The sequence below is a fragment of the Nicotiana tabacum genome, chromosome 1 (assembly GCF_000715075.1).
Source record: "Nicotiana tabacum cultivar K326 chromosome 1, ASM71507v2, whole genome shotgun sequence".
NCBI classification, from domain to species: Eukaryota; Viridiplantae; Streptophyta; class Magnoliopsida; order Solanales; family Solanaceae; genus Nicotiana; species Nicotiana tabacum.
Window position 1 is genome coordinate 56,754,770 of NC_134080.1, and position 22,367 is coordinate 56,777,136.

Below are 22,367 nucleotides of genomic sequence, written 5' to 3' on the forward strand. Positions count from 1 at the left end.
CAACTAAAAAGAAGAAATATTTTTGTAATTTTTATTTTGTGACGAAATAACGTAAAAGAGTCAAAAATTAGTTGAAATAACTATATTAGACCTAAACTAAGTATTTAAATGCTAAAATATGTAAAATCTTGGGGAGGGTCAAAAATCACATGTCTACAGTTGCCCCTCTTTGACTGGAAATACGAAGTATTTTCAAACAAAGAACGACTGGACAGGTTTTTTGACCCGACCCTTATTTAAAGAGACCAAAAGCTAAAAGAAAGGAGAATGTGACCGAGCCCTAGTATCTGAGCTGCCTACATATCCTTGGCTATAAAGGAATTAGGCCACGTGTAGTTCAGAAGTGAGTGAGATGATAGAGTATACTGAGGTGGAGAGCCGGTTGAGGTGCCGTTCCATCGAGGTTCCGGTCCGCGGTCCTGTTATTACATCAAAAATTAAAAAATGAAAAAGACTAGCTAAGCCTGCCAACTATGATTTACAAGATTCCTATCTATAAGTCTTCTGAAGTTTGATCTTGAGTCTTGAATGGCTCTTTATGCAGACTCTAGATTTGAACCTTGCCGCTTGTTAGCTGCAGGTGCTAGCTCACTCTTCTTCAGCTTTTCGGATGAAGATCGGACATGTGGTGCTTGTGACTTCAACCACGTCTTGAGCAGTTCACATCTTTCTCTGCTTCTGTATTTTAGATTCACTTCTCTTTTTTTCTTTTTCCCCTCATTTTTTATATTCTGGATTGAGACTACTTCTGTTAGTCATCTCGGACTATTGACCCGCATTCTTGCCACGAGCTTCTTTTGTTGCTGACTTGAATTACATTCTGAAGTGAATTCCCTTGTTCTTCAGATGGGCACCTGATTGCTGAACTTGAACTGTCTTCCTTCGAAACTTGAGCTCTTTTCCCTTGTTCTCCAGGTGGGCGCCTGACTGCTGAAACTCGAACTGCTTTTCCTTGAAACTTGAGATGTTTTCCCTTGTTCTCCAAGTGGGCGCCTGATTACTGAACTTGAACTGTCTTCCTTTGAAACTTGAGCTATTTTTCCTTATTCTCCAGGTGGGCGCCTGACTGCTGAAACTCGAACTGCTTTCCTTGAAACTTAAGTTGCTTTCCCTTGTTCTCCAGGTGGGCGCCTGATTGCTGAACTTCAACTGTCTTCCTTTGAAACTTGAGCTACTTTTCCTTGTTCTCCAGGTGGGCTCCTGATTGCTGAACTTGACCCGCTTTCCTTTGAAACTTGAGCTGTTTTCCCTTGTTCTCCTGGTGGGCGCCTAATTGCTGAACCTGAACCGCTTTCCTTTGAAACTGCTTTCCTTTGAAACTTGAACTGTCTTCCCTTGTTCTCTAGGTAGGCACCTGATTGCTAAACTTGACCTGCTTTCCTTTGAAACTGCTTTCCCTTGAAACTTGAACTGTCTTACCTTGTTCTCCATGTGGATGCCTGATTGCTGAAACTTGAACTGCTTTTCCCTGAAACTTGAACTGCTTTCCTTTGAAACTTGAGTTGTTTTCCTTGTTCTCCAGTGGGCGCCTGATTGCTGAAACTCGAACTGCTTTCCCTTGAAACTTGAACTGCTTTCCTTTAAAACTTGAGTTGTTTTCCCTTGTTCTCTAGGTGGGCACCTGATTGCTGAACCTGAACCGCTTTCCTTTGAAACTCTTTTCCCTTGAAACTTGAACTGTCTTCCCTTGTTCTCTAGGTGGGTGCCTGATTACAACAAAACAGACAAAACAAAAGAAATTTTTTTGCCCCAGTTTGATATTGGGAACATATGTGAGTGTTAACCAATTCTTGTTATCAAAATAAGTTCTAAGCTAAATTCCCTTATCCTGAAAAATTTCAAACCAAGTCTCATCTCAAAAGTGAAAAACTTAAATGCTAAATTATACTTCCCAAAAAGTAAAACTCTCGTCAGACCTTGTCACTTGCGAGGGTCTCAAAACTTACTAAATCCCGTTATCCAGGAGGGTCCTAGAAACTTACTGCCAAGCATGTCTGGCACTTGCTTTCCTCACGGAGGGTTTCTCCGGAACAAACAAAATCTCCTGCCCCTGTTTCAATCAAAGAAAACTTGAAAGTTTAAACATGGTGGTTGGTTTGCGGCCTTGACTTTGAGGGCGATTGATCCTTCACTTCCCATGATAACTGTGAATTCAACTCGAAAGACCTTGCCTATTTATTGACTGACCACTTTCTCTGTCACCGTTATCACGAAAAATACCTCTGATTCGTTCAAACCCAATACCATTCATTTGTTGCATTGTGCTCATACATTGACATATACTGAATCTTTGTGTTTCACATAAATACCAAAGCACGTCAATTGCCACTCACTCAATGCGCATGCTGTTCTTTCCTGACTTAAACCCCTGGCCTTGGCCTTGAGATCTATTGCTCCTTCACTTGCCATGTTACTTTTGATTTCCGCTTGGAAGACCTTGCTTGTCATTGGTTAACCACTTTCTCTGTCAACCTTATCACAGAAAATACCTTTGATCCGTTCACCCAACATCCTTGATCTGTTGCATTATTCATGAATTGACATATACCAAACCTTTGTATTTCATATGAATCCCAAAGCACGTTGATTGTTACCAACTCAATGCGCATGTTGTTCTTTCCTGACTTATGCCACTTTGATGTGCTAGCCAGATCCCGTTTTGTGCAATTGGAAAGTTGCTGGCAAATTTTGAAGTCATTTCTCACTTGTTCTGACCAAAAGACTTAGGAAGAGGAAGTAAACAAGACAAAAGGAACAAAGTAAAGGACAATGGAAAGAGATGATTCCTAATAAGAAAACTACAAAGTAGAAACTTATCAGATGTGGATACCAACTCTAATGACCATGACATGCACATGTGGCCTAATTTGTCAAGCAAATCCGATGTCCAACTCTTGTTGTACCTCTTCACCGTGAAACTGGGCTTTCATGCTCCGATTATCCTATCTGATTCGCGGTCCTTATTCGACTTGTAATGCCCGAAAGGTTTTCACCATCAAGCCTCTCTCATTTTGTTCTTTCTCTCAACTTACCGTCGCCTTATGGTGTCTGTGAAGGTTTTCACCGATAAGGCTCTCTCTCGTTTTTATTTTCTTTTTTTTTCTTTTTTTTCTTTTACTGTAGATGACAAGGCATTGACTATAGGAAAAACATTATATGTTCTTGGCATATCTAACCCGGCATTCTCAAAGATTATCTGGGAGGTCTTTTTTGGACTGTTGGCTTTTGGATAGGGTTACAAAGAAATGATATCATAAAGGCTCAAAACAACTTGAATGAGTTCAAAATTACAACTTTTGGAATTAGATCTTTTACAAAACCGCAACTTCTGCCCCAGTTTCTTTGCCTGGGGACTTTTGAATTTTTATTTTGATGGGACCGAACCGTGAGGCTACCGACGTATCCTTAAAAGGAATCAGGTTGAATGTAGTTCATGACATAGAAATTGTTTTGTTTTTTTTGTACTTTTCTCTTTTTTTGTCTTTTTTTTTCTTTTTCCCTTTGTTTCTTTATCTTTATTTTTCTCTTTTTTTTGAATTTTTTCTTTTGGAATGAACTTTCTAAAATAAACCTATGGGGACAATTTTTCGTATGACTTTAACTTGATTCCAAAAGAGGGAAGGTCAAAGAAATCAGTAAAGGCTTAAAAAGGGCACCAAAGGGTATAAAGTGTTTGGATAGTTGAAAGAGGGCCTCCCAATCTCTAAGAACACCAAGTATGACACATATAACTTGAGAATAAAAATTGAAGATCATGCATAATATTTCTTTTGCGACTTCGACATTGATATCATTGATATGCCTTCCACTTTTCTTAGTGCTTTGTCAGGTACAAAACTCTCGTTGGGTGATTCCTCTTCACAATGGATATTCTCTGTCAGTTCAGAGCAAACTCCCTCGGTTTTATCTTGTTACTTGAGGTGTACTCAAAATTGCTCGCTCCAAATTGCCTAGGATGCACTCTCTTTTAATGAATTCTTGTCATCCTATTAACTTCCCAAATTATCTGCCCCAGTTTCACATGGTCTAGGCTTCAAATGATCTCAAAATGTCCAAATATGTACCTATTTCCCTCAAGTGTCCCTATCATCTTCAAAATTGTTTCCTTTCTTCATGATTAAACTAACTTTTAAGACCATGCCTAGAATTATGCATGCATGTCATGTCACTGGAGTCAGCAGGAAAAGAACTATAGAAGGAGAAGATAACTATAACAAAAAACAAAAAAATGCATTTAGACAGACGGTGAAAGAGTTTGAACAACAAACAAGCAAAATAAACTGGGTTACAACCCTGAGACAAACCTAGATAACACTAAACGAGTTACCACGACTAAACGAACTAGGCAAATTAAAAGGATAGAAGGGTTTGAGTCACAAGACAATATCCAGATTACAACCCTGAAATAACTCGAACAACAGAAATGACAACAAAAAAAAACCCACTAGAACTCCTCCCTAACTAGCCAAGAAAGGAGCATCTTTCCAATCACCAAGCTCAACATCTTAGCCATTGAGTTTTGCATCAACAGTACTAGGACCTTCACAAGTCTCCATCACATTGACCTTAGCAAATTGCTTTTGGGTCCCTTTTGCCGGCTCGTTCTTAAGATCAACTTTCGGAACCGCGGGTGATAGCGCTGAAAGCTTTGCAGTGAGTGGACCTTCGAGGATCTCAGAAGAATTCTCATATTCCTTTTCAACACAAATCATACCCACCATATGTGTCTCATTATGAACAGGCAATGGACTTTGGCTAGTGTCTACTACATATGGATTTTGCACGACAATGTCACCTACATCAATAAGCTTCTGAACTGCTCTTTTCAGATGCCAACACTTTTCCGTGCTGTGACCCGGGGCATTAGAGCAATATGCGCACCTTTGAGAATAATCAAAATTCTTTGGACGAGGGTTCGACATTTTTATCTGAATTGGCTTCAACATGTCCAATTGCCTCAATTTTTGGAGCAAACTGGCATATGATTCTCCAAAGTGAAAGTCTTTTCTTTTTTCTGTTGCCTTTTCATTTTGTACTTTGGCCTTGGTTGGAACCTTTTGTGGGCAGTTTGTTGATATGCTTGAGGAGGCGGGTAAGATATTTGCGGAAATGGTGCAGGCCATCGGGAGTCCTGTGGATGTGGAGCATATAGTGGTGCATTGTGGATGGTGTATTGGGAAGGTGATGTACGACTTTGGGGGTTTTGTGGAGAGAAGTAGCATTGGGGAGGATTACAGGGATATCAATGGGGTCGGTATCGAGGCTAAAAGCATTGAGCAGGAATGCCCATCAGATCCTATCGTTGGCGCGACTCAACAACATCTTTTCTATTTCTCTTTCTTCCACCCAAACTTACTGAGATGTTCTAAATATCTTCTGTAGTATCTTTAAATGCCGAATAACACATGATTTTGCCTGACTTGATTCCCTCTTCTACCATCTCCCCCATTTTTACCATATCATTGAATGGTTTACCCAAGGTCGGGATCAAATGACTGAAGTAGGTTGGCCCATGGGCTTGTAGGAAAAGCTCAACCATTTCTTCTTCACCAATTGGGGGACTGACTCGAGCAGCCTGTTCCCTCCATCTGAGCCCAAACTCTCTAAAGCTTTCCTCCGGTTTCTTTTCCATCTTGGATAGGGAGGAGCGGTCTGGGATAATGTCTAGATTATACTGAAAGTGTCAAACAAAATCTTGAGCCATGTCATCCCATGCATGCCACTTATTGACATCTTGACGAGTATACCATTCCAAGGCTGCCCCAGTCAAGCTCTCACTGAAATATGCCATCAACAAATCATCTTTCCCGCCAACACTTCTCATTTCACTGCTATAACCCCTCAGATGGGTCACTAGATCTCCACGCCTATCATACAAGTTAAACTTTGGCATTTTAAACCCCGCGGGCAGATGAACATCAGGGAACATACACAAGTCATTGTAAGACATGTTAATCTTATTTCCCATCCCTTGCATGCTCCTTAAGGATTGTTCTATACCTTTCAGCTTCCTGGATATCTCATCTCGCCCTTCTTTTCCTGTGAACTTTTCATTTTCAACATGAGGCTCATTCCGAGGGTTCTGATTGTATGAGTCAGGAACCTTCTGGGCAACTTCTGATGGGTAATATTGGACATCATGAGCTTTGAGTGGGTGTTCATTGTTGGATCTATGAAGGGAAAATTGTTGAGAAGTTGTGATCATGGGGATAGTGGATATGACAGGAGGGCAATTTTGGGGAAAGGTAATTGGAGGACGAGTGATGGAGCTACTAGGTTGGTTGGGAAAGCTGTGATAAGCGGGTGGATCTGGACAGTATGGGGGATCATCTGGCACTATGACCGGAGTTTGGGTAAGGGTCGCATCTAAGAAGCTAGGTGGTGGCGGGGGTGGTGCTTTCCTAGTCATCCAAGCTTGATACATGTTTGCCATGTGTTGTCTTAACATCCTTACCTCTTCAACCAACCCATTGCCCTGTTCAACCAATTGCTTTTGGGCACCAGTATCAACCGACCCAATTCCGTTGCCGTCTGCCATTGCCTTTCGACCTTATGTTGTAGAGAAGAGTTACCACTTTAAGAACCACAAACCAACCACCCTTCTGCTCTAATGAAGATGACAAAAGGAACAAAATGAAGTCATCACGTTAGTGTTAGGGCATTTAACATAAGATAATCTCACATTATGTGCAATGCACTTAGTCACAATTAACGGTTCAAGAATGACTTCGAGGGTCACAAGGTCACTTAGCATCATCCCAATTTGTCCATTTGAATGTTCTCTTTCTTTTCTTTTCTAGCACTTCTCGGCTTGTTCATTTCCCTTCTTTTTCCCCCTAATTATCACTCTTTTCTTTCCTCTCCTTCTCACATCCCATAATTTCATCTTTTTTTTTTCTTTTTTTTCCTTTTTTTCTTTTTTTAATAATAAAAAAATAATTCGATCGAATCCTATGTAGGTTGCCTACGTATCATGACGCCGCATGAATCAGATCTTTGCGTAGTTCAGTAAAATCGAGAATAGACTAAATAAGCTAACGTTCCCCTTTTTTTTGTTTTTTTAATGACTACTTTGACGAGAAAAGGGAAATAAAAGAAGTAAATTCTTTTTTTTTTTTGAATTTTCTAGTTTTAATGTTCTATAACCTATTCTAAACTCAAGCTTAACAAGCATATTTTTTTTCCTTTTTTTAAGCAAATACTCTATGGGAAATTATTAAGGAAAAAACTCTAGAAGAGAAAAATATTTTTTTGATTTTTTAGGAAGGAAATCTAAAGAATAAACCAAAGAAAATATTTTGAATTTTCATTTGATATCCCTGAATAAATATTTCGAAACGAGAAATGAACAAGATAAAAAAATATTTTTGGATTTCAGGTTTTGATTACCTAAGGAAGAAAGTTTAAAGATGAATAAAAGATAAAGTATGTTTTTTTTCTTCTATGTACAATATCCTAAAGTTTTAATGAAAATAAAAAGAATTTTTTTCACTTTTCATTAATTTCCCAAAGAAGAAACTCAAAAGAAAATCTTTTTGGAATTTTGGAATCAATACCTTAAAGAAAACGTTTTAAAGAGGTACTAAAAGAAAATTCTTTTTTTTTTGAATTTTTAGTCTTAATGTACTAAAAGGAATTATAAAAGCAATTTTTTTATTTTGAGTTCTAGATATTAATTCAATAAAGGAAAATCACCTCAAATGATTTTTTTTATTCCTAGAATTAGTATTCTAAAGAAAACTTCTAATGGAAATATAAAAATGCAAAATTTCTTTTTTTTTTTTGGATTTTTGATTTATAACACATTTTTTCCGATACAAAATAGGAAATACAATAACGAAAGACTCGACATTACTGTAAAGCTAGAAGGTAAAAGACGACGTAAAAAAACAGACTCAAAACAAAAATAAATCTCCTTAAGCAACTCCTGAATGAACGATCCTGCCTGGATGGTCCCGAGGTGTCTATCATGCGCAAAATCCGGTAAGTAAACCCACACCTGTATGAGAAAATTAAAACCAAATAAGTTAAAGACCTAGAACGCTATGTGAGACAATAATCCTTCCCGTTGGACACATGCAAGACATGATTGTGACTATTTTTCTAAAACTAACCTATGTGGCTAAAGGTGGCTAAAAATGCAAGATTTGGCTAAGACCCCGCAAAGCGAAGAACCTAAGACTCACTAGGAAGACCAGACCCTATGTGGGTTTCCTACGTATCACGCCCCAAACGAGAATCAGGTATGCGTAGTTCGGGCAGATTGGATACGAGCGAGAATAAAAAAAAATAACTAATTTAGAGAAAAAATATATTTTTTGTCTTTTTTTTTTAAAATGATGAAACATGTAAACTCTTTTTGGATTTTTTTTTCTTTTTCCTTTTTTTGATTTTTTTTTGAAAAATGAGGGGAAAGTGCAAAATCTTTTTTGTTTTTGGATTTTCATGTTTTTTTTTTCTTAACAAAATGTGACAGAAAACATAATCGGGCCCTACTTGCTTTATTTTTCACACTTCAGCCTCTCTTTTTTTCTTTTTTCTTTTTCCTTATTTGCCCTCAGCTATCATTGGTCTGCAAAATGACCATTTTACCCTCGAAGATTGTAACATGTAGCACATAAGATGCATCAGGATGGTCTTTTTTTTTGGGGTACACCTATCCTAGACGGACCCAACCTCTGTCTGAGTCCCCAAAGTCAAATGCACATGATGCAAACAAACGTGCTTACTAGGGATCCAGCATGAGGTTATGTTATTCTAAGTTTAAACCTGGGGTTGTGTTCTTGACCTGGCTTACCCGAGCGGACTACTCGAGCCGAAGAGGGGCGAATGTACCGGGAGCACTAAAGTCTACCGGCCTTGTTGCTGGCCCAACCTCATTCTATTTAGTATAACTTCTACAGAAAAAGTGGGCCACGTGAACGTGTGCACTATTTTCAGAAGACTCAGAGGGGTGGCGTAAGAAGACAGTTATATACAATTCAAATAATACCAAAGCGGTAAATAGACAGCAATAAGCACAAAAGGTTCACAAAATACAATAATATTAACAATAAATAAAGCCAAATAAAATCATATTAACAAGCTCGAATTCTTGAACCCTGAACCAGAGATTCTGGGATCTTCACCCCAGTGGAGTCGCCAGAGCTGTCACACCTCTTTTTTCCTACCCCCGAAAAGGGTGTAAGAGACTTTTTTCCAATTTAAGTGACAATCGAAAGGTGATTATTTATATTAAAACAGAGTCGTCACTTGGGATAATTTATGGTGTCCCAAGTCACTGGTATAAAATCCCAAATCGAGGAAGTTGACTTTATTTATGGTCTGCGAACACAGAAATCAGGGTAAGAAATTCTGTTAACCCGGGAGACGGTGTTAGGCATTTCCGAGTTTCGTGATTTTAGCACGGTCACTTTGATCATACTTGGCTTAATCAAATTGTCTAGTTACTCATTTTAGAACCTATGTGTATTTGCCCTTTTCTAACTAAAAAATTATCCTAAAACGAATCACACGTACGTGTACTCATTTAGTTTGGTGCGTCAAGAATCATGTCACGCGTACGTGTCCACAATTAATCACGCTTTATTAATATTAAAAAATTTTGGCCAAAGTTGCGCGAATGCATACTTAGATTTTTTTAAGATCGTAATTATGTCGCGTGAACGTGTACACAACCACGATGGTATGTTAAACAGGCCTAAAGCAAGCTACGAATATTCATTTAGAAACCATAATTATGTCACACGAACGTGTACATAATCACGACAATAAATCCAAAACGTGCCTAAAGGTTCGCCCACCCAGGTGTTGACGGCCTAGCATGTTCCTAGTGGTCAAAATAGTAGAACGAAACAATTAGCACTTAATGTCCAACCCCACAACCAATTCGGCAATTTTCACTATTTGTTCTTAGGCTTTCTCTTGTTTGCAATATCACATAAACTATTGATTGCATTCCCCTAATAGTTAATTAATTTACTATAAATAACTAATTAAATACAGTGATAGGAAATACAATACTTAAAGGAGAACGTTGACTTGAAATACTACAAAATCACGGAAAAGACAAAGAAAGAAAAGGCAAAAAACTAACAGTAAAGAATGCAAAGACTAAAAGAGTTTTCAAACCATCTCAATAACTACTAAAGTTCTGAAAATTTAAAAGAAACACTACTGCCAATATGAACTAAAAGTAAGTCTATGAGATTAAATCCTTTTTCCAAAAAATATGACGTTTGAATTTGAAATATGAGGTTCATGGAGAGTATGTCTATTTGAGCACAAATTTTCCCTATGGCTTTTAGATTATTTTCTTCACTTTTATTACTTGATGAGCTACTATGTTCTTATAACTCTAGACCAATCAAACTAAGCATCATGTTCACTAAGTATCTAATGTAGTAGTCTAAATTCAATTCACTATGCAACTGAAAGCATGAACGAAGTATAAATAAAAATAATAAATGAGATATAAGATATGCTAACACAAAAGCAAATTAATCTAAGGCATTCACCAAACTAATAAAAAAGAAATAGATAAAAGTGAGCATGAGAAATTGGACCTTCACAGAAGAATAATTTTTCTTTAGTACTCAAGAATTGCAAGCTTCCAGACTTTGAGTTACACTGCAAAAGCGTGTAAAAATTGGCTTTGAAATCATCAGCCGCAACCGGAGCTACGGAGGAAAATCGATGACTAGAAACACCTCGAATCGAACTCCAAACCTCAATTGATTCTCGTTCCGCTACTGTTCCCCTCTTTTCTATGTGTGTGTGTGTGTGTGTGCGTGTGGCTTTCTTTTTTGTCCATGTGTGGCCGCTGAGTGTGGAGCTGGTTCGTTACTTGAAGTGAGGAGGATGGTCGGAGTTACTGGCAGCGATTGTGTTTTAGCTGCTAGCCTAGGGTCTCGTTTTAGTTCTGCGGCTGAAAAAAAGCAACATTGGGGGGGGGGGGGGGGGTTTTGTTCAGCGGCGGATGATCATTAGGGGTCTAGGGTCTTAGAGTCTAGGTTATTGTTTCGTGTAATTTTTTGGCTGATCCCCCCCTTATGTGTATAGGTCTAGGGTTCTTTTTATAGTCTAAGTCTAGGATTTTGGGGTATTAGGCTTGGGTTATTATGGGTTAGGTTCGAAAATTAAGCCTAAAAATGGGTGATTTGAACCCAAATTTTATTCTTTCTCCGTGAACAAGACTAAAAATACTACATCATTTATTAATTAATCCTACTTAAGTAAAATAACTATTAAAATAAGACTGACCGTTAAAAAAACCTTTTTTTTGGTATTTTCAAACATCATATTAAAATAAAAATACGGTACTATTTTTTTTTGTATTTTTTCGTTTTACGAAAGGTATATAAACTAAAAGCAACTAAAAAGAAGAAATATTTTTGTAATTTTTATTTTGTGACGAAATAACGTAAAAGAGTCAAAAATTAGTTGAAATAACTATATTAGACCTAAACTAAGTATTTAAATGCTAAAATATGTAAAATCTTGGAGATGGTAAAAAATCACATGTCTACAGTATCTTCTTAATGTTTTTGTTGGCGGCTTCTACAACTCTATTCATCTGAGGTCTGTAGGCGGTGGAATTCTTGTGCTTGATTTCGAAAGTTTCACATATAGCTTTTATCTGGTCACTATTGAGGTTGGCGGCATTGTCGGTAATAATGGACTCAGGAACTCCGAATCGGCAGACAATATGATCCTTGACAAAATCTGCGATGACTTTCTTGGTTACAACTTTGTAAGATGCAACTTCTACCCATTTTGTGAAGTAATCAATGGCTACCAGAATAAACTGGTGTCCGTTTGAAGCAATGGGCTCAATCATACCAATAACATCCATTCCCTAGGCGACGAATGGCCAAGGTGAGCTTATTGCATTGAGCTCATTTGGCGGCACTTTTATCATGTCGGCATGCACCTGACACTGAAAGTATTTGCGGACATACTGAATACAATCCGTCTCCATGGTCATCCAAAAGTAACATGCCCTGAGTATCTTCTTAGCCAGAACGAAGCCATTCATGTGCGGATCGCAAGTCCTAGCATGCACATCCTCAAGTAGCTTAGAAGCTTCCTTTGCGTCGATACACCTTAGTAAACCCAAATCCGGAGTTCTTCTATACAAGTTTCCTCTGCTGTGGAAGAAGTGATTTGGCAATCTCCGGAGTGTGCGTTTCTGAATGTGATTTGCATGCTCCGGGTATTCTCCTTTTGATAAGTACTCCTTGATGTCATGGAACCAAGGCTTTCCATCTACTTCTTCCTCGACATGAGCACAATATGCCGGCTGATTGTGGATCCTCACCGAAATGGGATCAATATAGTTCTTATCTGGATGCTGTATCATTGATGACAAAGTGGCTAATTCGTCGACAAACTCATTCTGAATTTTGGGCACATGTCGAAATTCTATCTTTATGAACCTCCTTTTCAATTCCTGCACGTGGTGCAGATATGACAATATCTTGGAATTCTTGGTGGCCCACTCTCCTTGTACCTGGTGCAAAAATAAATCTAAGCCACCGATCACCAACAACGTCTGAACGTTCATGTCGATTGCCATGTTGAGCCCTAGTATATAGGGTTCGTACTCTACCATGTTGTTGGTTTAGAGAAATCTGAGTTTAGCAGATACGGGATAATGCTGACCCGTTTCTGATAGCAAAACTGCTCCAATGCCTACTCCTTTGAAATTTGCGGCTCCGTCAAAGAACATCCTCCAACCGTCATATGCTTCAGTAATGTCTTCTCCTACGAATGATACTTCTTCATCAGGAAAATTCATTTTCAAGGTTTTGTATTCTCCTCCCACCAAATTTTCAGCGAGGTGATCTGCCAATGCTTGTCCCTTGACTGCCTTTTGAGTTACATAGACGATGTCGAACTCACTTAGTAGTATATGCCATTTAGCCAACTTCCCAGTAGGCATGGGCTTCTGAAATATGTACTTTAGAGGATCCATCCTAGATATGAGTTATGTAGTGTAGGCATAGAAATAATGCATCAATTTCTGGGCTGTCCAGGTCAAAACGCAGCAAGTGCGTTCAAGCAGAGAATACCGTGCTTCATAAGGTGTGAATTTCTTACTCAGGTAATATATAGCTTGCTCCTTTCTTTCTATCTCATCATGTTGTCCCAAAACACATCCGAAGGCTCCATCTAACACAGATATATAAAGTAGCAAAGGAAACTGGCGGTGTGGACAAGTATTCCTTGATCTTGTCAAAAGCTTTCTGACAATCCTCGGTCCAACTTGTCTCGGCATCTTTCCTCAGCATCTTGAAGATGGGTTCACATATTACTGTGGACTGTGCTATGAATCGACTGATGTAGTTGAGCCATCCCAGTAAGCTCATCACGTCCTTTTTGCTTTTAGGTGGTGGTAACTTTTGAATAACTTTGACTTTAGGCGGATCTAGCTCGATCCCTCAGCAACTGACAATGAATCCCAATAACTTTCCTACGGGAACTCCGAACACACACTTTGCAGGGTTCAACTTCAAATTGTACCTCTTGAGCCTGTCGAAGAACTTCCTCAAGTCTGCTATGTGATCTGCGGCCCTCTTGGATTTGATAATGACATCGTCCACATATACCTCTATTTCCTTGTGTATCATATCATGGAAGATGGTTTTCATGGCTCTCATGTAGGTGGTCCCAGCGTTCTTCAAACCAAATGGCATCATCTTACAACAATATACACCCCAAGGCGTAATAAAAGCTGTCTTCTCGGCATCTTCTTCATCCATCCAGATCTGGTGATAACCTGCGAAGCAATCTACAAAGGATTGAAGTTCATACTTGGCACAATTATCGATCAATTTGTGTATATTTGGCAGTGGAAAGTCGTCCTTGGGACTTGCTCTATTTAAATCACGATAATCAATACATACCCTGACCTTCCCGTCTTTCTTCGGAACTGGCAAAATGTTAGCTAACCATGCTGGGTACTCAACCACTCTAAGAACTTTGGCTTTGATCTACTTGGTAACTTCCTCCTTGATTTTCAGATTCATGTCTAGTTTGAATTTTCCGAGTTTCTGCTTTACTGGCGGGCACATGGGATTGGTAGGCAACTTGTGAGCCACTATGGAAGTGCTCAAACCGGTCATGTCATCATATGACCAGGCGAAAATGTCCTCATATTCTTTTAGGAAATGAATGTACTCTTCTTTCTCTGTTGGCAACAAGTGAATGCTGATGCGGGTCTCTTTGATGGTCTCGGTGTCTCCCAAATTTACTGCTTCTGTTTCGTCCAAGTTGGACTTAGGCTTGTTCTCAAAATTCTCAACTTCTCTGACAATTTCCTCGGGTATCTCATCTTCTTCCTCTGAGTCACTATTCTCATGTTGCATTGCCTCACTACATGTCATAGTCACTAGTTCATCAAGAAAAGTAATAATAACACTGTAGAAGGGAAATGTATAAAAATAGTAATGAATAATGATAAAGGATAAATGAATTTGATTAAAATTGAAAAAAATTGTTCAGACGGAGCTTGGCTCGACGAATTGAGCATTTATTTTGAAATAAGTGAATCTTTAAACAAAATTACTCGAAATCTTAAATGCCTAGAACGACTATAGATGTAAATTCTGCCAAGCTACCCAGGGACTCGGCGGGCTTGGGATGATGTGGCGGTCCAATTTCTGAGAACAACTCCCTTTGCTACAGTCTGAATGGTGAGGCCTTCTTCCTCCTCCTCCTCAATTATGGCACAACAATCCATGTCCTCGTCTTCCAAGAATAGATTCTTCAGCCCAGCTAGTGCTTCTTCTTCCGCAGTTCCCCATATTATGTAAGCCTGATGGAAAGCTTGTTCCAAACGTGGTACCGGTTGCTCAAGAGGGTAATACAATCCACGCCATGGAGGGGACCAATCATTGTACTCTTGCCATGTATACTGGTATCCGAGCCCAAAGGTGGTACCATGATTTTTCAGCCGTATCGGCTTGGTGATACCCTGGAGGTTCTTTCCCAACCCTTTGCTAGGTTCATATCCGAACCATGCTAGTATGCTTTCTATTTTGTTACTCCACCACTTATCATTCTCTACGGCATTGATCCATTCAATGTGATGATAGGTTTCCCCTCCTAGCCTCCTTCTATGTCCAATGGCTGCGATGGTTTGACTAGTGTATATGGGGTTACTCCCATCTCCATGAATGATTACCTCATGATAGTTCCATTCAAATTTTACGACTTGATGTAGTGTGGAGGGCACAGATCCAACATCATTAATCCATGGGCGGCCCAACAAAAGATTATATGAGGATGGTATGTCAAGCACTTGGAATTCAACGTCGAACCAAGTTGGTCCCATCTGCAAGCAGAGGTTGATTTCCCCGATCGTGGCCCTCTAGGACCCATCGAAAGCCTTCACATTCATGCTTCCGGTCTGTATTTCATGAAAACCTTTGTCCAACCTTTTTAGGGTATCCGGTGGACAAATATTTAGACTCGAACCTCCATCAACCCAGACCCTGGCAATGAACTTGTCTTCAAATTGTACTGTGATATGCAATGCTCGATTGTGATTTAAACCTTCGGGCGGTATCTTATCTTCGTGAAAGATAATCTTGTGGCTCTCCAATACTTGACCGACCATGTTGGCCATTTATCCACCAGTGATATTATTGGGTACATAAGCCTCACTCAGTACTTTCATTAGAGCGTTCTTGTGTGCCTCTGAATTCTGTAATAGTGATAAGATCGATATCTGAGCAGGGACTTTGTTCAGATGGATAATGACAGAATACTCTTTTGCCTGTACTTTCCTCTATAGGTCACCTGGCCCGGTCTCAATGAGAGGCTACCTGGCAGTGGTATCCTTACTTGAACCTCCCAGGTGTTCAGGTGTATAGACTCTTCCAGTTCTAGTCATTCCTTGTGCGATGTCAGATTCCTCTATCTTAGTCTTTCCTTTTCGCCGAACCTCAGCAACATAATCCCAGGGTATTACTTTTGAGTTGTATGGGGGTGTAGTGGACACTGTCACAGTAAAAGGTGCAACAACTTCTACTTTAAATGGAGTAGAGGTGGCTGCCGGCGGAGCTACTTCTACCTCGAATGGAACTGATGCAGTTACCTCAACATCAACAGGTGCCTGAGTCTGAACCACGATAGGAGTAAGTGTAACTGCAACCTCAAAGTCATCGCCTTCTCGGATAAGCCCGATTGACCCCTCAGGGCCCCATTCCTCATTTATTTCTACAACATATGCACCATCACCTCTGTGATCAGGGAGGGGATTGTTGCGGACATTAGGTGCGACTTTCTTCACTTGTATGAACTTGTTGTCAATGAGTGTCTGGATCTTATCCTTCAATGTTCGACACTCAGCAGTTGTATGCCCTTTCATACCGGAGTGGTATGCACAGGTTTTGTTCAGATTGGCCCATTGAAATGGATTTTCTAGTGCCACAACGGGAATATGAGTGACATAACCTGCGGCCTTTAACCTTTCATATAATTGGTCGATGGGCTCAACAATGGCGGTGTATTATCTGGGTGGCTTGAGGTCGAAATTGGGTTTTGGTCTAGGATAATTTTGGCGAGTTGGTGGTGATTGGAAGTGGGATGGTTGGGAATTATAGGTGTGATGGACAGTGGCTGGTTGGGAATATCTGGGAGATGAAGGTTGATATGTAGGTGGTGATGCTTGGTATGTGGGTGGAGGTTTTGATATGTGGGTGGAGGTGTTTGATATGTGAGTGGAGTTTTTGGGCCCTGGGCCACCATTACTACCCCGACATCTCTCTTCTTCGATACGCCGCCTGATTGGAGTGCCTTATTCGTGGCTTGCAGTGCCTCGAAATTTGTTACCATCCCGCTCTTGATTCCTTCCTCGATCCTTTCCCCAAGCTTGATGACATAAGAGAATTTGTGATTTTCGATGACCATCAGTCTCTTATAATATTGTGGATCATGTGCCTTGATGAAGAATTTATTCATTTGTTCTTCGTCCAAAGAAGGCCTAACCTTGGAGGCTTCCGACCTCCAACGAGTAGCATATTCACGGAAAGTCTCAGTAGGTTTCTTCTTGAGATTCTGAATGTAGAAGACATCTAGTGCATTCTCTGTGTTGAACCTGAACCGGTCCATAAAATCCGATGTCATGCTTACCCAATTAGACCATTTCTTGGGATTCTGGCTGATATACCAAGACAAAGCGTCCCCAGTAAGGCTCCTCATAAAGAGCTTCATCCGAATCTTTTCATCCTTTCCAATCCTGACAAGTTTGTCACAGTAGGTCCTTAGGTGAACCCTGGGATCACCTGTACAATCGAACATTTCGAACTTAGGAGGTTTGTACCCCTCTGGCAATTCCACATCGGGCTGTATGCACAGATCTTCATAGTTCAAACCTTCTATTCCTCTATCACCTTCAACGCCTTGAACTTGGATTGTTAACTTCTTAAGTTCTTCGGCCATGTTCTTAATGAGCAGGTCCTTTTCGGAGGGTTCTGGTGCATAAGAGATTGGTTGGGTAGAATGTGGTATAGTTTCCACGTATATGGAGTTGCTCTGATAGGTGCCAGGGACTTGGGTATAATGGTGATCATTGGTGGAGTTTTGTGGATCGGGAAGAGGTGGTGATGTATTTTGGGGAGTGTGGTAAGTGGTGGTTGGTGGGTACTGAATTGGTTGATGATGTTGTGGTGGAGTTGGTATTGACAATGGATTGATATTTTGGGGTGGAGTTGAGTATTGATTTGGTGCAGTAGGATTTTGTGGATGTTGGTTTTGTATGTTTTGAGGAGGTGTTGGGTTCTTTGTGTTCTGTTGTTGGATATCAGGGACATTGAAGGTGAGTGACAAGTTTGACAAATTGCGGTCCTACTCGAGTTTTCCTTGTAATTCTAGTATCTTTTGTTCTAGTCTTAAAACCAGGTCATTTGGGGCCAGAGTACTACGACCATCTGAAGTCTCTATGTTCTCAACATTTTCCTTTTGGATTCCACTTAAGTCGTCCATCTTTGTCTTTCCTTTTCCCTTTGTGTTGCTTGGAGGAGGAGGAGGTGGAGGGCCTCTAGATCTGGTATGATATGCTGACGAGGCCAGTATGAGTGAACCAACCTAAGGGGATGGGAATAACAATAAAAATAAGCAAAAACAAAAAAGGTAACAAGTCAGTGAGGATCCTGAAATGTTTGCAGTATTTAAACACATATTGCGAAAATGTAAATTCACGTCTTAATTTGGGAGCCTCGTTGTGCCCGAGGTAGGCCTAGCGACAAATAGATTTAGAAAACTTTAAATGCCAATAAATGCTTCATTTCATAATATATAAAAATAGACAAATCCTAAAACGACACTAAAATAATAATAAAATAAGTTACTACTGGCACTTGGCCTTATTAGATTTTAGGAAAAAACAAATAAATCTAACCTATTTGGTCCCAAAAGGTCCTTCCCTAGATTGAATGTTCTCGTTGATCAAATCCTCCAGTTCGTGTAGGTTCATTAGTAAAAATGCCTTTGTCAAATGTTCTCCTTCGTTTTCCTCAGCGTTCTAGCAGTCGGTGACTCTCTTCCTCACTTTTCCTTCCAATTCCAACAGGTTGTATTCCAGATATTCCAACTTTTCGCTAGATTTGGCGGCCCTCTCTTTCCATTCATTAATTTGGTCATCTGATGGAAGATTCCTCCACCAGTCTAGCAAGAGTGAGGGTGTGCTAACCATACCGAAGTTGGGGACCTCGTTCCTCATTTTCTGCAAAACAAAAGGGTTAGGCCTTACCCCCACCAGACTCGATTATTTATACATTTATGATCAACATGTCGGCATTTAATTCTCCAAATTAATGCACAAAACGTGGTTGCATCCGTTGTGATTATGGAAAACACGATGGACTCTGGCTAAGGCTTATCTTAAAGGATCATTATGTGGACAACATAACTGATCCGACTAAGTTTGACCATGATGCATGCACAATTTAAATAGAGTAAGGTTTCTATGGGGTTTTAGACTGATACCCTCAAGCGGACAACTTGAGGGGGAAGGCACAGAACCGTCGACTGCACCGCTGATTGACTAATTTTACCGCAAATAAACCTTTCTGAATTTAAGGATAGTAAATAGGAAGAGCGCAACCACTTATTAAAGATTTGCTATAGGACTTGATACGCACGAGTGGAATATGATGCGGAGCATGATTTATGCGGCAATTAATAACATGTAGTCAAATATTTTCACATTGGAAAAATAAATACAGTATTTAAATAATTGAAAGGCAGTTACAGGAAAAAGGAAACAAAGAGACAAGTCAGTTTTCGGGCAATAAAGAAATCATAAATGCTTGAAAAATAGATAGTTAAATTTAAATAAGGGAGCAGGGTACGGGATAAACATGCTTGGACTAATTTGTAAAAGACAATTTCGTTATGGTAAATGCCTAAAAATGTCCCCAGCAGAGTCGCCATGCTGTCGCACCCCCTTTTCCTCCCTTTTGACGGGGAAGCCCGGGTTTCGATATTCACGGGGTGTAATGACTCCTTTTCCTTTTGGAAATTGGGTATTTCAAGAGTCGCCACCTAACGAAATATGGTGCGTTAGGACACCTAGAGCGATTAACTCTTGGATTGGTTTGCATTACCAGAGATTAGGGTAAGGGCTCGAAGTAACCTCAAGGGGATGGTGTTAGGCACCCCTCTTAGTCCACAGTGGGTCCGACCGAACTTATATTCACAAATTAGTCCATTACAAGTAAACAGTTGAATCAAATAGGTTGCAAGTAAAACACGTTAGAATAACTCAAGTAGTAAGATAAAGGGTTTGGACAAGTTGTAAAACAAAGGTTTAAATAAAGAAGGAATTTGGTAAAGAGGGGTCCTAGGTTGGTTATCCTATAGGATCACCCCACACAAGTCCGGTAAACACTCCTCAATAAGGGGCTACACGTGACATTAGTGTGTAGTCATCATATCCCATATCTACCCTTCCTATTTCCTTATTGGTCATGCAAAGCGAGTGTTTGGTCAATGATTTCTATTGCGTGCTGCTACCCGTTCCTTCTTAAGGGTCCTGGAGGGAGTTAGGACCTCTACCTATAGGTGGTTCTAGACGTACCCCTAAGGTTTTAAAATGCGAAGATTCTAAGGCGACAATCAAAACACTTAGGACTTTCAACATACAAAAGGAGCAATTAAAGGCTTAGAGTTTCCTCCTCAAAATAAACATATAAGCAGCACGACTCAAGCACAGTTAAGGTCTTTTATTAGATAATGTCCTAAAGCAGGATATCTAAGTGAATATGCAGAAGACAGACAACCTCTCTTAGACTCAGAAGTTATACCCTAGCAGTTGCCTATGGACTCTTTTTTTAAAGCCTGTTGGGATCAGAAAACATTGAGCAATAGAAACAGTTTTCAGGAATGCTGTTTTGAAAATGCCCTAAAGGCTTGCCTATACGCAGAATATTGATGTCTATATTAATACAGAAACAAAACAGGTTTTGAAATAGATTTCTTTAATACCTGTAGGCATGCTATCTAATGAGATTGAGGCAATCTGAAAGAACTTGTTTCAGGAAATACTTAATACTTAATAAAACCAATTTAGAAATGAACTAGACGTTCTCAAGTTGATTATTTTGACTAAATTAGATTAATAGACAGAATTGCGAGTAGGACTCCCTATAGGCATGATATCTAAGCATAACACTGATTTTAACGATTTGCAGGTATGGAACATACATAAATACTCGTTGTAACTGAATTTGGATCAGGTCTTATAGGCATGACATCTATTGTTAAACTGATTTTAAGAAATGATTGCTTGGACCCAATAAGCATGGTTTCTAAACATGACAGAATGTAAAACCTTATAAATATGGTTCTACTTGATGAAGCACTCGAATTTAAGCAGGAAGTCCTAAGAGAATGATTTCTATTGGAAAAACAATCAGATTTAAACATGAAGTCCTAGGAGCATGATTTCTACTTAGTAGAGCAAATAGATTTAAAAGCAAAGTCCTATGAGCATGATTTCTACACGAATTATCCCATAAAACATGTATCTACCCACCCTTTTTACTAAATACCCCAATATCTGCTTACAAATTATTACAGGCCAATGAATGAATTACATAAGTCAAAACAGAAAATCAAGAAGCTATTTTATAGGGAGCCTTCAATCAGGCCCAGATTTTCCGAAGCCTCTAATGGCCTTAGGATAGGTTCATACACAGCTAGAAGTCATAGCATCAGGGCAGGTTTGGTGGTCAAAAATAGGGGTAAATAGGGTTTGAGAATACATAGGACACATATAGTTAAGCAAAGACCTGGAAATTAGTAGTCATGCATAGAAGTAACTAACTAGATATAGTCACAGAATCAGACATAAAGAACAGACTCACATGCAAGGGGATAGGGATTTGGGAGATCCATGGTAGTAAACATATAACAAGTAAGGGATGATTAGTGTAGACATGCTTAGAGACAAACAGAAGGGGAAATATACTGATCTCAAGGGAAGGGGAAGACATGATAACATGCTAATAATGTAACCCTCAACTACAAGTTTCACAACAGAACTACAAATAGAAGCAAACCAGAAACAAGAGGAACTGAAACAATAAGAGAATCATATTGATATTATTGTTGGAACTTTGAATTGAAACTAGGACATACCAGTGAAGAGGAGAGTAAGCAGAGTGAGAGTAAGCTGGTGACCCAAGTGGTCTAGCCAAACAATAATCTCTCCACCAAGTCTTGGCGGATCCAGACAAGCGAAAAGTAGCAAAGTCGACCCCATTGATCTCCACTAACCCCATGTTCCTGAGAACCTCATGACAACTGTCTAAATAATCTTGGGGATCCTCAGAAGATGCACCGCTAAAAGTGGTAGTGAAGAGCTTGGTGAACCTGTCCAATCTCCACAAGGCATCAACAGACATAGCTGCTCCATTACCGGTCTAAGCTACCACACCCGGCTGAACTACTCCAACTGGCTGAGCTGCTGGAGTCCGAAACTGGGATCCATCTGCTCTGGAGTGCGAGTGGCAAGAGTCTGGGCTCCTCCTACAGCATGATAGACGGCTAGTGCTATAGGAAGCAAGTCTGCCCGGGTGACACTCTCCATAAGGCCCACTAGACGGACCAGAGCATTCTGGAGTACTGGGGTAGCAATGAACCCCTCTGGGACCTGAGCTGGGCCCACCGGAACTGCCTGGGCCGGAACCTCATCATCAAACTCAACATGAGGCTTTGCCGCTGGTGCTGCTGCTATGGGCTAAGCTCTGCCCCTGCCTCGGCCTCGCCTTCTGCCCCTCGTGGGAGCTGCTGCTGGGGGCTTGGGCTGCTGATCAGTGGATGAGGAAGCGCGTATTCTCACCATATGCGAAAGAACA

General features: G+C 40.0%; 1 long non-coding RNA gene across 1 annotated transcript; it reads right to left on the minus strand.

Annotated features, from left to right (window-relative positions):
- Positions 1-7,755: 7,755 nt before the first annotated feature.
- On the minus strand, positions 7,756-11,043 carry LOC142179963 (uncharacterized). Its single transcript, XR_012708324.1, has 2 exons — positions 10,566-11,043; positions 7,756-7,999 (listed from the first exon to the last, which is right to left on the minus strand). It is a non-coding gene; the product is annotated as an uncharacterized LOC142179963 (long non-coding RNA).
- Positions 11,044-22,367: the final 11,324 nt, after the last annotated feature.